Raw genomic sequence first — 20,427 nt, 5'->3', positions numbered from 1 at the left:
GCGTTTCTAGACGCTTCAGTTTGGAACCGCGTGACCGCTTCAGTCGCAGGTTCGAATCCTGCCTCGGGCAAGGATGTGTGTGATGTCCTTAGGTTAGTTAGGTTTAATTAGTTCTACGTTCTCGGGGACTGATGACCTCAGAAGTTAAGTCCCATAGCGCTCAGAGCCATTTGAATCATTTGGAGTAATACAACAAGCGAAATCACAAAACTGCTATGACTTTTGCAACACATTTCGTATTGTTGAGCTGGTGAAGCCAGTGTACAATAATTATTTTTATCAAATTGCACTTGAATATTGTATTTGCTATCAATAACAAATTAAAGTGATAAACACACAGGCTGGCGCAATGCTATTAAAACATACGACAATTGGTTTTAGTTCTACAAAATGTTTCATGTTCCGGACCATGGATAAATTTATTTTAGTTACAGCTCACAAATACTGCTCTGAAACACTAACATATATGTACACACTAAGTTCAAACTCAAGACATTAGTATACGCATTGCATTAGTATCCATCTTTAAGTCAGTTTTCTTGGCCCTAGTTACTGCTTTGAGATACATGGAATATCGGCAGATAGACTCCTTATGTATGAAACTTCCTGGCAGATTAAAACTGTGTGCCGGACAGAGACTCGAACTCGGGACCTTTGCCTTTCGCGGGCAAGTGCTCTACCGACAGTAGAGCACTTTCCCGTGAAAGGCAAAGGTCCGAAGTTCGAGTCTCGGTCCGGCACACAGTTTTAATCTGCCAGGAAGTTTCATATCAGCGTACACTCCGCTGTAGAGTGAAAATTTCATTCTAGAAACATCTCCCAGGCTGTGGCTGAGCCATGTCTCCGCAGTATCCTTTCTTCCAGGAGTGCTAGTTCTGCAAGGTTCGCAGGAGAGCTTCTGTGAAGTTTGGAAGGTAGGAGTCGAGGTACTGGCGGAATTAAAGCTGTGAAGACGGGGCGTGATTCGTGCTAGGGTAGCTCAGTCGGTAGAGCACTTGCCCGCGAAAGGCAAATGTCCCGAGTTCGAGTCTCGGTCCGGCACACAGTTTTAATCTGCCAGGAAGTTTCATATCAGGGCACACTCCGCTGTAGAGTGAAAATTTCATTCTCCTTATGTACGTTTGTGAGTTTTGTTTACCAGGAACTGTGTGGCCGGCCTACTGGTGTAGAGTACCCGTGCGTTTCTGTCAGCAATCTGGATATCCAGGTGCTAGCAACTGGGTGTTTACAGACAGGTCTGGACTGGAACACCAGAATTAGCAGGAATGCCTCCTAGCCAATGCGATCGTAATTACCGATGTCTGCTGGGTCGATTTAGGAACAGGTAGGGAACCTCTACCGTTTGCTCCTGGGCCCTTTGTTCGACAGTTTGCTGAAGGTGTGCCTGCACCAGCACTGCGGACAGTCTTAAGATCTCCAACAATTCGCCGCCTATATTGCCTTCAGCCTCTACGTTCTGCAATGAGGCGTGGACGTCCAACACCTTCGCATCTACACGTAGTTTTGACCGTCATTTAGTCCCTTTCCGTAGATGCGTTCGACAGTGCGACGCGAAGAGACGACCAGCTTCGCCGCTTCCGAGATGCTTGTTCCCGGGCGCTGGAACATAGCGATATGACCTCTGCCAAAGCCGCTTATGTCAGTGAATTTTTCCAACTGCAGCCCATATCGTCGATGAAATTGTTCTCCAATCTCCTCTGCTCGGCTTATACACTTTCCTTACGCATCGAATACCCATAACGCCACCAGACGGCCTTCGATCTTGCGGTGGCCAATAGTCTGGATCAGAACTGTATTGGGTTGGTGCATAAGTTCGCAGCTTTTCTCCATAAGTTTAACGGAACAGATATACATAATAGAGATTTTAGTCATCAATAATATACTCTCCTTCGCGATTTACAACGGTCTTCCAGCGCTGGGTAACTTCCATTCCGCGACTGTAGAAATCACGTGGTTCTGAAAAAAAAAAATGGCTCAAATGGCTCTGAGCACTATGGAATTTAACTTCTGAGGTCATCACTCCCCTATAACTTAGAACTACTTAAACCTAACTAATCTAAGGACATCACACACATCCATGCCTGAAGCAGGATTCGAACCTGCGACCGTAGCGGTCCCGCGGTTCCACACTGAAGGGCCTAGAACCGCTCGGCCACTCCGGCCCGCCGTGGGTCTGAGCCGAACTATATTCGGAGCGCATTTTTATCCGGACAAGAGTTTCCTTGAAGATTGTTCGACAGAGAGCGGACAAGCTGAAATTCTGAGGTTGCAAGATCAGTTTAAAAGGTGTGTGCGGTATCACTTCCTAACCCAGCTCCTGTATTGTGTTTCTTTGGCGATCTAGCAGAATGCAGGCAGGCGTTATCGTGGAATAGCGTTACTTCACGCAGTCTTCCTGGCCGTTGTTCTTAAACTGCGTCTGCAGGACGTCTCTGTCGTTGACAGTAAATGTCAGCAGTGATGGTTACAACTTATAATCTTACCCTCCCACACATCACCATTGAAGTTGTACGTCTCTGCAAAAAGTTTAGAAAGCTTCGAGAGGCGTAAGATATGCACAGGAAAAAACTTTTTACTTGTCTTCATTATCTAGTTGTCGTTCTAGTTGTTGTTGTTGGCTCTAATTCTTGTTGTGTCTTGGAGGACATTCTTGAGGCACTGAAGTTTTAATTTAACAGGTTCCTGATAACTGAATGACTGATGAGTTTGCCTATTGCTATGAATAACTTTTAATTCCCCCCCCCCCCCCCCCATGAACCATAGACCTTGCTGTTGGTGGGGAGGCTTGCCTGCCTCAGCGATACAGATAGCCGTACCATAGGTGTAACCACAACGGAGGGGGGTATCTGTTGAGAGGCCAGACAAACGTGTGGTTCCTGAAGAGGGGCAGCAGCCTTTTCAGTAGTTTCAGGGGCAACAGTCTGGATGATTGACTCATCTGGCCTTGTAACACTAACCAAAACGGCCTTGCTGTGCTCGTACTGCGAACAGCTGAAAGCAAGGGGAAACTACGGCCGTAATTTTTCCCGACGGCATGCAGCTTTACTGTATGGTTAAATGATGATGGCGTCCGCATGGGTAAAATATTCCGGAGGTAAAATAGTCCCCCATTCGGATCTCCGTACAGGGACTACTCCGGAGGACGTCGTTACTAGAAGAAAGAAAACTGGCGTTCACGGATCCCTTAATCGGGCAGGTCGGTTAGAAAATTTAAAAACTGAAATGGATAGGTTAAAGTTAGATATAGTGGGAATTAGTGAAGTTCGGTGGCGGGAGGAACAAGACTTCTGGTCAGGTGAATACAAGGTTATAAATACAAAATCAAATAGGGGTAATGCACTAGTGGATTTACTAATGAATAAAAAAATAAGAGTGCGGATAAGCTACTACAAACAGTATAGTGAACGCCTTATTGCGGCCAAGATAGACACGAAGCCCACGCCTACTACACTAGTACAAGTTTATATGCCAACTAGCTCTGCAGATGACGAAGAAATTGAAGAAATGTATGATGAGATAAAAGAAATTTTTCAGGTAGTGAAGGGAGACGAAAATTTAATAGTCACAGGTGACTGGAACTCGATAGCAGGAAAAGGAAGAGAAGGAAACGTAGTAGGTGAATATGGGTTGGGGGTAAGAAATGAAAGAGGAAGCCGCCTGGCAGAATTTTGCACAGAGCATATCTTATTCATAGCTAACACTTGGTTCAAGTATCATAAATGAAGATTGTATACATGAAAGAAACCTGGAGATACTGACAGGTTTAAGATATATTATATAATGGTAAGAAAGAGATTTAGGAACCAGGTTTTAAATTGTAAGACATTTCCAGGGGCGGATGTGGACTCTGACCACAATCTATTGGTTATGAACTGTAGATTAAAACTAATGAAACTGCAAAAAGGTGGGAATTTAAGGAGATGGGACCTGGATAAACTGAAAGAACCAGAGATTGTACAGAGTTTCAGGGAGAGCATAAGGGAACAATTGACAAGAATGGGGGAAAGAAATACAGTAGAAGAAGAATGGATAGCTATGAGGGATGAAGTAGTGAAGGCAGCAGAGTATCAAGTAGGTAAAAAGACGAGGGCTAGGGTAACAGAGGAAATATTGAATTTAACTGATGAAAGGAGAAAATATGAAAATGCAGTAAATGAAGCAGGTAAAAAAGGAATACAAACGTCTCAAAAATGATATCGACAGGAAGTGCAAAATAGCTAAGCAGGAATGGCTAGAAGACAAATGTAAGGATGTAGAGGCTTATCTCACAAGGGGTAAGATAGATACTGCCTACAGAAAAATTAAAGAGACCTTCGGAGAAAAGAGAACCACTTGTATGAATACCAAGAGCTTAGATGGAAACCCAGTTTTAAGCAAAGAAGGGAAAGCAGAAAGGTGGAAGGAGTATATAGAGGGTCTATACAAGGGCAATGTACTTGAGGGCAACATTATGGAAATGGAAGAGGATGTAAATGAAGATGAAATGGGAGATATGATACTGCGTGAAGAGTTTGACAGAGCACTGAAAGACCTGAGTCGAAACAAGGCCCCGGGAGTAGACAACATTCCATTAGAACTACTGACAGCCTTGGGAGAGCCAGTCCTGACACGGAACACATGAGGCAATACTGACCCTACGACTTATCTTAGAAGCTAGATTAAGGAAAGGCAAACCTACATTTCTAATATTTGTAGATTTAGAGAAAGCTTTTGACAGTGTTGACTGGAATACTCTCTTTCAAATTCTGAAGGTGGCGGGGGTAAAATACAGGGAGCGAAATGCTATCTACAATTTGTACAGAAACCAGATGGCAGTTATAAGAGTCGAGGGGCATGAAAGGGAAGCAGTGGTTGGGAAGGGAGTGAGACAGGGTTGTAGCCTATCCCCGATCTTATTTTATCTGTATATTGAGCAAGCAGTAAAGGAAACAAAAGAAAAATTCGGGATAAGTATTAAAATTCATGGAGAAGAAATAAAAACTTTGAGGTTCGCCGATGACATTGTAATTCTGTCAGAGACAGCAAAGGATTTGGAAGAGCAGCTGAACGGAATGGACAGTGTCTTGAAAGGAGGATATAAGATGAACGTCAACAAAAGCAAAACGAGGATAATGGAATGTAGTCGAGTTAACTCGGGTGATGTTGAGGGAATTAGATTAGGAAATGAGACACTTAAAGTAGTAAAGGAGTTTTGTTAATTGGGGAGCAAATTAACTGATGATGGTCGAAGAATAGAGGATATAAAATGTAGACTGGCAATGGCAGGGAAAGCGTTTCTGAAGAAGAGAAATTTGTTAACATCGAGTAAAGATTTAAGTGTCAGAAAGTCGTTTCTGAAAGTATTTGTGTGGAGTGTAGCCATGTATGGAAGTGAAACGTGGACGATAAATAGTTTAGACAAGAAGAGAATAGAGGTTTCGAAATGTGGTGCTACAGAAGAATGCTGAAGATTAGATGGGTAGATCACATAACTAATGAGTAGGTATTGAATAGAATTGGGGAGAAGAGGAGTTTGTGGCACAACTTGACTAGAAGAAGGAATCGGTGGGTAGGACATGTTCTGAGGCATCAAGGGATCACCAATTTAGTATTAAAGGGCAGCGTGGAGGGTACAAATCGTAGAGGGAGACCAAGAGATGAATACACTAAGCAAATTCACAATGATGTAGGCTGCAGTACGTACTGGGAGATGAAGCTGCTTGCATAGGATAGAGTAGAATGGAGAGCTGCATTAAACCAGTCCCAGGACTGAAGACCACAACAACAACAACAACAATAACAAGAAATTTTTATTTTATCCCATTCTTTTGTATCACACAGATTTTGCAGTTCCACTTCAGAACATGAATTCACGTTGTTGTAGTCAACATTAGCAACTTGTCTACTTCAGTCAGAGGCATGCCCACGAATACTTACATTCTGCCGTACTCACAATATTCCAAAGAGTTTACGAAACAAAATAGTTTACGTATTTTCTAGACAACAGTAGAATCATCACCCTGATATAACATCATTTTATAACTGAGCCCGAAAAAAATTTAATAATTAGCGTTAGAATGTACAATTAATAACATGAATTTTAAATATGCCACAATATTTCTAATTTCAATTATTTTTAAAAGAAGAGTAATTTTAACTGCTAGTACGTATCTGTTGTAACATATTAATTTCTTTTTATATATTTTAGCCTGAAATATAATATATCGTATATAAGAATTCTTTTAGTGAAACGGCCGAGATAATGTTCACCTATACGAGAATCGATAGTATACGGGGTATCGGTTGTTTCTATAAAAATACAGGTAATGTTAGAGGTGGGTGACCCATTATAACCTCAGGGAAGCAATTCGTAGTACAACGCACAGTTGTTGCTCCACCAGATGCGAAACATTATCTTTTGTGGATGCACGCTGGTTTTTGTACGGCGAGTTGCTGCTTTTTTTGGACTCAACCATTCCTTTCCTTTCCTTATATCAGCATAAAATACCATTGCTCGCCATAACTGACGATATAGGACAGAAACAGTCAATGTTGTTCACGAGACAACGGACGAAGAGCAAGCCGAAATTTACATATGGCCACACTTCGATTTTTGTGGTTTTGGTTTAGAGCTTGCGGTATCCATACATCCGACTTTATTATCTTCCCCATCTTCACATTTGCCAATTATCGAGTACACTGAAGTGGATCTTTGTGGATTAGTGTGTTTAAACGAGCATCATCAAACTCTGAACGTTTTCCTGAACGTGAAGTCACTAATGTCAAAACAATCCTCCTTAAAACTTGAAAACCATTTTCTTGCCGTGTTCCGTCCAGTGGCATTATCACCATAGACGGAGCAAATGTTCCTGGCTGCCTCAACTGCTATCAACCAACCCTCTACTGAACTCATACAAAAGAACATGTGGGAAATGTTCCGATTTCTTCACTTGGCACTCCATTTTCTAGAGTCCGCAGCTCCGTTCACTTCCTCCAAACGACAGTTTGTAAACTCAAACAGCTTCATGAACTACAAATAAAAAATGGCAAGCGATAAATAAACAGATAGCAACCGGAAAACCAACGTGCGAAATAAAAACGTAGGAACCTATGCACCAACTTCAATATAGTGCTAACCTAAATAATAGTCAGGAATGCTTAACTGTTTTTTTAGATGTCTGTTTCTTTTATTTCTGGAATGAGGACATTGTCCAACAGCAATTATGTTTACGCGAGATTTTTTTTTCGTAGAGAACTGACAGTTACGTCGTTCCATTTAATGTTAGATGATAAACTGAAGTAAATGTAACACACAAAAAAACTCATTGCTTTCCCTAATAATGGAGCTGTAGCTCCAGAAAACTAAAAAGCGAATATAAAATATTGTGACTGAAAGTGACGTATTATTAACGATACGGTTCGTAACCTATAAGTCATGGACAACTTCCGACGAAATGTCTGTTAATTACAGCAACGAAACTTTCTAGCAAATAATTGTATTGGCAAGTCAAAGAATCTGGACTGTGTAGAAAAATGTTAACAAACTTGCAGATCGACAAAGCTGAGACTGATGGACATAACTAATGTGGGATACTTCCCTGCTAGGTCTGCTGTCCTAAGCTTGAGCCGACATCTCTTTCACGAATTTGGCTACTGGCCTAATGAGTGAATCATGCTTCTTATTGCAGCAGGTAGTTTCCGAGTACGCCGTCATCCAAGCGAATGGTTGCGCTATAGAGGACGCTCACCTGGGCATCCATGTCCCCTGTGGTAGCAATCGACGGCACCTGGCTGGTGTGGGCTACGTGAACAACACTGAGGACTGACTGCATTCGCTCATTCTAGGTATCTTCCCCTTCGGTGATCGCGTCTTCCAGCAGTTTAAGTGTCCGTAGAACAAAGCCAAAATAATGCTACAATGGTTTGAGGAGCATGATAGCGAACTCACGTTGAAGTCTTGCCTGGTCTGTTCCAGTTGAAACGCGTCTGGGACGGTTTCTGGCGCCAGATAGTTGCTCACAAACCAGCGGCGTATAATTTACGGGATATGCGTATCCCGTGCTTAAAAATATGGTGCCGCATACCTCTAGAAACCTTCGAAGTACTTTTAGAATCCATTCCACGCAGAATCGTTGCTTTGTAACGTTCCAGCACGATATTAAGAGGAGTAGATAATGGTTTGGTTCATCGGTCATCTCGGTAGCTCATATCTTTGTCACCTGTTGTCTCATAAATTTTCTTGTTCTCGAGGTTACCCATTATGTATGAGCGCTTCAGCTTACGTTGCTTTGCCGAAGCGCTGTACACAACGTTTTGTGTAGTTACCACGTAACTTGTTTTACGAAGACGTGCTGAAAACTCTTAAAGATATTTAAATAAAACGAACGTTATTAACATTCTACATCTTCATTCTTTACATGTATATATTTGCAGCCCTCAGTCCCTTGAGGGCTCCGGACTGTAACGTGTGAACTTAGCTGTGTCGATGCATGAGAAATAGTACGCTTTAATTGAATTTCGAATTCGAAGAGGACACTTTCCTTCAGCACGACAATGCCACATCACACGCGAATGTTGCGACATCTGCAACAATCCAATGCCTTGGATTCACTGTCATCGATCGTCCCACAATGCAGTTCCGACTTGACCCCACCCGATTTTCATCTATTACCAGAACGCAAAGAACATCTTCGAGGACTTGACTTTGACAGTGATGAAGCAGCGCAAGCAGAGGTGTGTTCGTGGCTCCATCAACAAAGCCAAATATTCTACTGTGACGGCATCAACAAACTGGTCTCTCGTTGGGAGAAATGTGTTCGTAATCGGGATGAGTATGTTGAGAACTAAATATGTAGACATGAATAACAAAGATGTAGAATGTTAAAAAACATTTGTTTAATTTAAAAAGCCATTACAATTTTCACATAATAAAATGGGAGGCATTACTTTTCATCATGCACGCACTTCCTAAGAAGCCGATTCTTGTAATGATATCATTTGCACGGACCGAGGCTGGAAAGATACAACCAAAGAACTTTGTCCAGAAGCTTCGATTCCCTTCTATTCTGGTGGCCCCGCAGTCCGTGATTTTCTTCCATACAATACTGTGCTCCAGATTTACGTTCTAAATTTTCTTCTCAAATTAAGGCCTATGTTCGATACTATTAGACTTTTGATCTCTCTCTCTTTCTCTGTGTTAGTGTGCTTACGTATTTTTTTGTTTTGCCTCTGTTGCATTATTTTGCTTCCATTGTATCCGGTAATTTTCATGTCGTCTACTATGTATTCTTTAATTGTGATGCTAAGTTTGTCGCTAATCTCATCTCCGCCACTCCTCATTAGTTTGAATTTTCTTTGGTTTACTCTTATTATCGGTTCATATTATGTACTCAGTAGACTGTTCAGCCCGTTCACCAAGGTCCTGAAATACTTCTTCAAGTTCTCTTTCGTGTTTTGCTCTTAAATATAAGAACTAAGTGTTTGTAATGAAGTTACTAGGAATTTCTCAAAGATATGTGATGATCGAAGTTTATACTGATGACCCGAAAGTTCTGCACGTGATATTGACGGTAAGTGTAGTAATTACGTATCGAAGCACTGATCGAAATTGTACTACTGACCAGAAATTTCCGCACGTGTTATTTATGGCAAGTGCAGTAATTATGTACAGGGTGACAATTATTGAACTATATGAAAGGAAAGGTGAATTATTTAAAAACTACGGCGTGAACACACTTTATTCAACATGTAAACTTCAGAACAGGTATTCGGCTTTAGGTTATGACATGTTCGATATGCCTGCCATCATTGGCAATGATGTGGCGCAGATGAATACCGAAATTTTTCATGAGCCGCTGAAGTGTCGGAACATCGATGCTGTCGACGGCCTCCTGAATGGCTGTTTTTAGCTCAACAATGGTTTTGAGGTTATTGCTGTACATTGTATTTAATATAGCCCCACAAAAACGAGTCGCATGTGTGCAGATCCGAAGACTATGGTTGATAACCGAGGCACATGCCAGTGGCCTCTCAGTACCCCAGAGCAAGAATGCGGTTCCAAAAGTGCTTCTCCAGGTCTTCAAACACTCTCCTGCTTCGATGGGGTCAAGCTCCGTCTTGCATGAACCACATATTGTCGAAATCAGGGTCACTTTGCATAATGGGGATGAAATCGTCTTTCAGAACCTTCACGTACCGTGTCGGTAGTCACCGTGCCATCAAGGAATGTCGCACCGATTATTCCTGACTGGACACTGCACACCACACAGTCACCCGTTGAGGGTGAAGAGACTTCTCGATCGCGAAATGCGGATACTCAGTCCCTCAAATATGCCAATTTTTCTTATTGACGAACCCATTTTATTGAAAGAGGGCTTCGTCACTAAACCAAAACATACATGCGCATACTAATTCATATCAAGCCCTGCAGCCAAGCATGCAGTTTGAACGTGCTAACGAAAACCTTTCAGAAATTATGACGATTTTAGTTCATACAGTTCAACAATTGTCACCCCGTATCTAAATAGTAGAGATTGGGTTCATCCTCGGCTTCATGAAGTACAGCGGAACTATATCTTCGGTATTTGTGCCAACCATGTGCAGTATCCAGGAACTCTTCGAACAGTGTGTGCTGCGTGTCACTTCTTTCGAGCCCCCACTTAAGGAACCAACCGCAGGCCTCACTTTGTATTCAAATTCCTCAGTGTGTGCTGCGTGTCGCTTCTTTCCAGCCCCACTTGAGAAACCACCCGCAGGCCTCATGTTATATTCAAATTCCTACGAGACGAGGATGATTTTGCCTCACAACTATTCAGTCTACATCTGCGATTCGTTTGTAGGATCGATTAAGTACTGTCTGCTACTGACAAGGGAACCTCCCCATCGCACCCCCCTCAGATTTAGTTATAAGTTGGCACAGTGGATAGGCCTTGAAAAACTGAACACAGATCAATCGAGAGAACAGGAAGAAGTAGTGTGGAACTATGAAAAAAACTACTAAAATATACAAACTGAGTATTCCATGCGCAAGATAGGCAACATCAAGGACAGTGTGAGCTTAGGAGCGCCGTGATCCCGTGGTTAGCGTGAGTAGCTCCGGAACGAAAGGTCCTTGGTGCAACTCTTCCCACGAGTGAGAATTTTACTTTCTATATTTTCGCAAAGTTATCATCTGTTCGTTCGTTCATTGACGTCTCTGTTCAGTGTAATAAGTTTAGTGTCCGAAAACATTTGATCGCAAGGTCATAGGTCAACCGATTCCTCCACAGGAAAACACGTCTGCTATATTCTGTACGACACTGGTGACGGCTTGTGCGTCACATGACAGGAATATGTTGTCGATCCACCTAACTCGTACACTTAGCGAATGGGTAAAAAGATTCTTCTACCTTGCCCGATTTAGGTTTTCTTGTGGATGTGATAATCACTCCCAGAAAAGTGATGAAAACATAAGAGTTTGTCACATAAACTGAAAATAAAAAAATTAAACTTTTCACTCGGGTGAAGACTTGAACCTCGGACCTCTTGTTCCGTAGTTGCCCTCGATAACCACGGGACCACGGCGCTCCTCTACTCCCATCGTCCTTAATGTTGCCTATCTTCGCATGGACTACTCAGTTTGTATATTTTACTAATTTTTTTCATAGTTCCACACAACTTCTTCATGTTTTCTCGATTGATCTGTGTTCAGTTTTTCAAGGCCTATCTACTGTGCCAACTTATAGCTAAATCTGAGGGGGGGGGGGTGCGATGGGGAGGTTCCCTTGTGAGAAGAAGGTGTGGCAGGAATGCAGCTGCTGAGTATGCACTGTTACGGTCTGCAGGGCAGAATAGTAATCAGCATTCTAAAAATGTTTCCATGCATGAAATGACATAAGTACTGTGTGGCTGACTTGATTATATTCCAGTGACACAAGCATATTAACCATCAAACCTCTTCAACTTACTGATACTTCGGAGATAATACCGGTCATGTTTTTCATTCTTGTGGCCATGATATCCGCAGCTGCAGTGTAACTAGTTTCTTAATACCTGTCTTGTGTATAAAGCACTGGAAAGCCATTATCGTAACGGCAGAAGTTTCTTTTTTATTCAATTAGAATACTCTCGTGGCAAGATTTTCGCGTCTTTTTCTGACTCAGACGGGAATTCGGTATCTCCTTGCACGTTTCACAAGAATTTTAAACATTTGCACGAGTACTTTAAGTAAAAAACGAGATCATTTAAATTTTCTTGTTCCTAGCACATCACTTTCACCTGAATACTGCGGCATACAACACTACAATGAATACGTTGACTATCGTGCAAATCCATTTCTTTTGCTGAGTGCTATGAGGAGCTTCAGTGCGGAACTCTCTTCCCCAATAAACAGAAATGCGTCCAATATGTTTTATCCCATCCCTTTGTACACTGTAGCAATGCAGTTTATATTCTTCAGATCTAAGAAGAATTTCATCAGCAGTACCAAAAAAAGATTCATCAGCAGAAATTTCCTGTTTTCCATATTTTGTAAAACTTACAGATATGCCAGCGTAGTTGGCATCACACATCACTAGATATTCAAAATTTCCGATCCTAGTCTACTGGTCACCTGGGTTTCAAATATTACTTATGATTTCTCTACAGTCGCTGTTAATCTTCTACATTTATTGAGATACGAAGACATTGTAAGAACATACTGCATCACCAATCAATGAATTAAGCACTCACCTTCCGAAACGAAAAATCAGAAACGAAAGAAAACAGTAAAAACACAGATAGAAATAATTAAAAAATATATAATTTTAAAATAAGGAAATGAGAGAGCATGAAACAAAACACAGCAAGGCTAGCAGTGACATTTAATAATAAGGCAATACATGTCTGCCGGTATAAATGTAGATTTGCTATAAAAATATCACATAACATTGAATTTGGAACTAGAAATATGGTATTTTTCGTTTCTGTGAGATACTGCCGCAAGTTATCCAAAAGTCATACATACATGGACGCAGATGGAATGTTTTAAGCCATGTATCACCATTTCGATATTTGAGGAGCATCGTTTGAAATCTTATTAAGTGCACAGGTCGTGTGTAGGCTATTTTAATGAAATACAAATATAAATAAATATTCGCACCGTCCACTTGTGGCAAAGATACCGCAGGGAGGTATGATCATGTCAGTAAGCTAACAGAAACTTGAAGGTTAAAATAGCAGTCATTTTAGGTACTTCATTTGTTTTTTTCACCGATCTCGGTGTCTGTCGGTCTTTTGAGCCGGTGAGAGAAAGACGTGTGTATTGCGCCCTCAGCATTGTGAAAAGTAAAGGTTAAAATACACGGAAGTCGCCAGTTTTCATTCTACTACCGAGCTACGTCCTAATTTCCTTCTCCCGATGGGACGAAAAATTGTATTTTCAAAAGGACCTTTCGGAGACGAAGTCAACGCGAAGAGAGAACAGCTGCCGTAGCCACGACGGCATTGTTGTACATATGGAGGAGTAAAGGTAAATACCAAACCGCACACAAATCAAAAATATTTATTCAGTGTTCAAGAACTGTCACAACATTCTTAACACACACGCACCTATGTCTGCACGCGTTTCTGAGCAGACAATTGTTGGTGCGGCTGAACGATAATTACTGCAGCTCTGGACAATTCATATTATCTCTCTCCACAACCACTATAATCCCTTCCTGCTAATTGAAATATGCCGCAATTCTTGACAGCAGGACCTAGGTGCATAGATTACGTTCCAGAATTAATCACGATTGAAACCATTGCCCAATGCATAAAACTGTCATCTTAATTTCTAAATTGCGCTCAATATGTTTTGAACCAATTCACTGAACAAAATACGTCCTGAAGCAATCATGTTTCACACAATATGATTTGAAAGGTTCATTTAAATATTTTATTGATTTTATTGTTGGACACAGTTCATCACATAAGAAAATAACGTTATTAACATATTTCAAAAATAAAAAAAAAACAGTCACTGTTGTAAAAGGCTTTATTGGTTATGATGCATTTCGTGCTGTTGGAGCGTCTTCAGATTAACTTAAAACAACGAAAATCGCATTAGTCAGATACTGGGAATTGTAATTGTGACATAAATTCACGCAGGAGGAATGCAACCACACTTCAGGTTAATACCAGTGCTGCAAAATTGCTAGATTGGTTGCTGAATGAAATTCCACTACTTAAAAAATCAATGACTTTATTTGACGCATTTTGGGAGATACATATTATCAGATAGTCTGAAAACCAAAATACAAATTACGAAGATATATAAAGGTATACAGAGCAACATAACAAGAGTACAAGCATTACAAAGTTTCGACATATAGAGAGCTAACATACACACCATGATCATCTAGGTATTCAGATGCATTAAGACATGTTGTAACTAATACAGTTGACATCACAAACCAATTTGAAACTGTAACATGCTTACTAGTTAGGAAATTTACGCCAACAGAGGCCGGCGAAGCATACATAAGTGGTGCCGCATAGCGGCGAAAATATAATGAAATATTCTAATTTATTTACATAAAAATTTTTGAACATAAAACATTACTTCCAGAAAGGTATAAAAAGGAAGAAAGTTAAACAACACGCCATAAAACCATTTTTACTTTGGTATAAAATGCCATCAGTAGAACAGACGTATAAAATAATCTATGCAATGTATACAAACCTATTATACAAAAACAAAATTATGCATAAATGATGAACTGCAAAAAGTGTGAACCATATCACATAGTGGTATAGAATAAAAGTGTATGAAATTCCAATGTTAAAAGAAAAAAAAAATAAATAAAAGAAGGAAAAAGCAGTCATAGTATACGAAACGTATACGAGCACTCACAGGATCAGGTAATGGACTAGTACCATTGAAAGGTACTAAAATGACTCAAGAGAATAGTAAAATACTCGTGTATGAAATAATGTAACAAAGCCCCGGTAATACAAAGCAGAATAATGCTTTGTGAATGCTTCAGAGTTAACACAACAAAATACTACAATAAATAAGCAAAAAAAATTTACATATATAAGATGTCAGGGACTCAAATCCTCTGAAAGACACGTCAAATGCAGCATTTATGGACAGCCTACTTACGCATAATGAAACATAAAAATGTGATATACATATAATTAGAGCAATAAATTCCACCTCCATAGGGGAGTGTGAGGGAGATCGTACAAGAAAGAACGTTAAAATAAGGAATAAGTAAAATACTGTGCATAATGTAGAAGAAGTAATAACAATTCATAATGATTAAATGAAATACAAAGTAACTAAGAATGCCACAAAAGTGTGCATAGGACCAATACATCTGCATATCAAACATAAAGCAAGAAGAGTAGTACAAACATAGATAGAATGAAGGAAAGTGGCGCAAGTACACGGAAAAACTATTCTGTATTTATTCTAAAAAAATACGACGGAAATGAAAGGTGTAACAACCAACCGCTTGGACGAATACATATGTGGAGTTGGGTAGAGCAGGTGACAAATAGAATTGCAAGTGTAGTGTTTCCTCATATATTCTAAAGAAACGCTGGCGTCTTGAAGACAGCTGTTCATTCAACACTGAAGATGGGTCACGCGATTGGTGTATAAAACTGTTCCAAAATATCTAACTCATGTCCTTTTGGCTCGACATGAAGTATCTTAAGACCTCTGTCTATGGGAAGTATGAGGTGACCCTCATGTGCTAAATGGCACCCGACTGCGGAATTATTTTTATAAGTGTTTTTACGAAATCTAGTGACAAAGCTTCTCCCAGTTCATAGGAACCACATTTAATTTTGTAGGCGTCTGAGCGGTTGCATTTATCAGGTTTATCGTTAACAGAATCCCGCAACAACAGATCTAACTTTTTCCGCGTTAGAAAGCAGATCTGCACTTTCGCTTTCCTAAACGCACGCGCAGTAATCTCACACTATGGTCCTGTGTAAGATATAGACGCATCAAGTTTCTCAGAGGCTGTATCATCTTCTATTGGCGCGTCCTACTTACATAATAACATCAGTCTCTTTATTCGAGCTTCAATGCTGAGCTCTAACTTGAGTGAAATTATGCACGTTTATGTGCAGATGGATGGGCAGAATCATTACTGGCAGTAATGTCAGTGGCTGTTGGTTTACGATTGATATCTAAGGTCACTGAGGTGCCTTCCCTCGTTAACATAAGATAAAGAAAGCTGACACGTTTCTTATTCTCTAATTCAACAATGAACCGAATTTTCAGATGAACTTTGTTCAAAGCCTGTGCGAAGTTCAGAACATCCTGTTCATTACGACGGTGCACAATCGCAATGTCATCCACGTATCTACGATAAACCAGAATTTTATCCAAAATTGACTGGTTATTTTTGAAGATGGTGTTCTGTAAGTCGTTAATAAAGATTTCAGCCAGAATACTTGATAGGCTGCACTCTATCGCGAGTTATCACTTTGATATATGTCTTACTGTGGAAACAACAACAACAAAAAAAGGGAATGTAAGGGTGAGAGGAATAAGTTCAAGAAGTTCATAGGCTACCACGACTTCTAATTTTTTATGTTTCAAAAATTCTTACGAATGATCTCCAAAGTTTCGTCTACCGGAATGTTAGTGCAAAGATTACTGATGTTAAAGGATTACTGATGTCGAATCTTCTGCCATACTACAATTCTTGCTTAGTGCTGTCACTTCGAAACAGTTCTTAACGGACCACGTAATAGGAAAAACGAAAGCTTCTTTAAGTCTGACATAATAAAAACGTTTTATTAAAAAATGAGGCTTTGGGATCCATTCACAAGAGGTCTTACAGGATTATATTGTTTATGAAGCTTAATCTGTGACCTTAATTTTGGCAGTTTAGGGTTCATGACGAAATACCTTTTTTTAGCAACGTGTGAAGGGAACAGAAAATTTGAATTGCTCAAACATTTTTTTGAAATCATCAATACATTTTTGCATGGGATTTTTCTTGACATTCTTGATGTTCGTGTTTTCAAAACATTCTTAAGCCTTGGTAAAGTAATCAGCATCTGAAATCAGTGCGACCGAGCTGCCTGTGTCGGCTTTTCTTCCGATAACACTAATATCACATAATTTTATGTTTAGACTCACGGCTGACGACAGGTATGCTTTAGAGGCAAATGGCGCCTTAAATGCGGCTGCCTGAAAAGATTCAGGAATTTTACACTGTTCACAAACGTTTCTAATTTCAGCAGTAGCTCTTTTAACACTTTGTTGTTAACTACTGTTGGGAGATTAAAATTCAAACCTTTACTTAAAAAGTGCTGCTCATGAGAAGACAACTCGAGGTGTGATAGGTTGATTACACGCAAAAGGATGGTTACATGCGGCATGCTTGTTGCCCTGCCTACAGAGGAAGTTTGTGTTACAAGTGCACATAATTAGCACATGTGTCTGCGCGTTGTGACATCTCTTTCCCTAAACGGAAAATCACTGATCAAATTGCTCATATGTTTACATTTACTTTTAACACGTTGACCACTTTCAGACAAATTTTTTAACTTTATCTTGGCATGTTTGGGAATAATACCACTGAAAATACACTGCTTATTGAATGCAGTCTTGTGCTGGTTAACCGTAATTCTTCTTTTCGCTAAATACAAATTACTTACTTCCTGTAAAGCCCAACAGGAGACAATAAATTGTAATTGTGACATAAAGACAAGCAGGAAGAATGCAACCATACTGAAAATTAACAAGAGCGCTGCAATGTTGTTGAATTGGTCGCTAAATGAAGTGTCACTAGTAAGAAAACCAATGACTTTATTTGACGCGTTTCGGGACATATGCAGCATCATCAGGTAGTCAGGAAGCCAAAACACAAATGGCAGAAGATATGCAAAGTTATTCGGAGCAACAAGACAAGCGTGCAAGAATTACAAAGTTTCGTCATATTGAGCATCAGTAGCATACGTAGGACGGCCTAGCTGTAATAGAAACAGGTGCAGAAATAGGGAGGCGATCATAAACATGGGATACGCCGAGTGAACAGACACCACAGTGAGCCCACATAAACGCCAGAGTCTCTGCCCTCCCCTGCATAATGGTGATACTACCATCGTATAACTGAGTCTGCGATCTTGTTCCACTTTGTTCGGTACACTGTGAACTTAAGTTTTCCTTTCACTAGACAGAATACTGGTATGCTTCCACACTCGAAAGCGCCTTCCTCTCGATTACAAGGCGGCTCAGAATTAGTTCAATATGCATCTCGCTTGTAGTACTTAATACGAAATACATCTCCCCTCGTCGTAACTACAGATAATAAAGCTCAATCAGTGTATAACAAGAAGTATTTATGCAATCTTTCCCACGCGAGTAATACATCAGTACACCAGCATTACAGGTTTCACGGAAAATCATCATTCGTAGAATACATCAGGTGTTATTACTTACTGAGCCACCTTTTCACACTGTGTTTTTGGTTTTCGCATTCTCATTCTACTTCCTTTCGATCGATCTCCCACAGATAAACAGCCCTCCATGGACACCGAAAGTGCACAGTCATGCAATCAACACCACACTGTGAGGTGCATGATTAAAATAGCGGGAACAGCCAACAAAAGAGCGGGCTAATAATCCAGGCTGGCAAACATGATCGGAATATAATACGTTTTGAACCGTCGACTGCAACGTACATAAAACGATTTGATCCGATAAATGTTTTCAGCACTAAATTACAATGGGAGAGAATACGGAATGACCCGATCAGAGTCAACAGCATTAAAGAGCATGCCATTGTTGGTGTACAAATGCATCTGTGTTTTGACCTTGGCTACAAGTAATAGATTTTGAGACGGTGTTCCTCATTTATAAAGTTTTGTGGAGATCTTCGTCATACAGCGTGTATGAAATGATGCAACTTTCATTCTATTCGGAACTGATATACATCATCAACATATATTTCTCAAGGCGTTTGCAGTTCTAACGACAGTGGAGTATTGTATCATCCTACTGGAATATGCCATTTTTGTATCCTAGTCATATCATGTGCAGTAGCTCCCCACAAAAAGCTTCCAGGAGTTAGAGACGTGTGGGTATCAGGAACCGCTGCTTACTATATGACCATTATCAGGTCTTCTATAGACACTTAAAAAAAATCTCATTTTGTTCGCTTTCGTTCGTTGCATCTGCTCGGGGCGGACGTCGTAAGACAACCATTCAAGTTCGTTGTTGATCGGTTAACTCGATGTTTTTATTACAGAGGGCAGCTAACCCTCTGACCGAACACGCTTTTTTTTTAAAATAATCTCATTTTGTTCGTATTAGTTCGTGGCATCTGCTCGGGGCGGACGTCTCAAGACGCCCGTTTCAGTTCGTTGTTTATCCATTAACTCCGTTTTTTTTTTTTTATTACAGAGGGCTGCTAACCCTCTGACCGAACACGCTGAGCTACCGTGCCGACTGCTAAGCTACCGTGCCGGCAACACTTTGGTGACGCTGAACACCACTGACGCTGTACTGGCTCTACAACATGCAATTATTTGTTGTCTGTGGTAAAGTATGAGCGGTAAACGACACGCGACAAGTGGATATCTCAACCCGATTGCACTAATCTGTTCCCGATAGTTTGCGGTGACACTCTGCCAGTAACCTCTGCTGTTGTCATGCGTCTATCCTTCAGAGCCAGTCGAACAGTTCTGCCATCTTCTCGTGGTATGGTTCTTCTGGAAGGGCACGTGTCTGCTCATCTTGGCACAGCGTTGTCCTGAGTCCATCGTGGAGGCATTCATTTTGCAGCCAGTGCACTACACCTAGCTGTCCGTCTGACCTCAAGATGAGTCACACGCTTAAATGAAACAATTTACAGAGCTGCATCAAACCAGTCTCAGGACTGAAGACCACAACACACACAACATTACAGTTTCGATTCCAGAAAGGTTGCTCAACTGAGAACGCTATTTATACATTCACCCATCAAACAGTAGAAGCCCTAAATAATAACAGATCGGCTGTTCGTATTTTTCGTAATCTCCTCAAAGACTTTCGATAGGGCACAGCGTGATCTTTATTTAGCAAAACTCAAGTTTTTTGGAACTGATGGCTTTTCACGCAGCTAGTCTGAATCATACTTAATAAGCAGAATGCAAACGTTTGTGTTGAATAATTCAGACAATGTCGGAAAGGTGGAAAATTGTAGTAACTGGGGTAAAAGCACAAAGAAAGTCCCACAAAATTCCGCTCCTATTCGTTACCTATGTGAATGACCCTTCACTTAACCTTCAACAAACAGAAGTGATACTTTTTGCAGATCAAATTAGGGTTGTAATAAATCCCATTACAAAGAATGCAACAAATGAGTTAGTAAATGATACTTTTCAAAGCATTATTAAGTGTTCTCTCAAATAGACTGTCCCTAAATTTTGGAAAAAGAGAATACTACATTCAGTTCTATACAACAAATAGAGTCATACCAACAACTGCTGTAGCACATG

This window comes from Schistocerca cancellata, chromosome 5, assembly GCF_023864275.1.
Source record: "Schistocerca cancellata isolate TAMUIC-IGC-003103 chromosome 5, iqSchCanc2.1, whole genome shotgun sequence".
Taxonomy (NCBI): Eukaryota; Metazoa; Arthropoda; class Insecta; order Orthoptera; family Acrididae; genus Schistocerca; species Schistocerca cancellata.
This window is presented reverse-complemented; position numbering follows the sequence as displayed.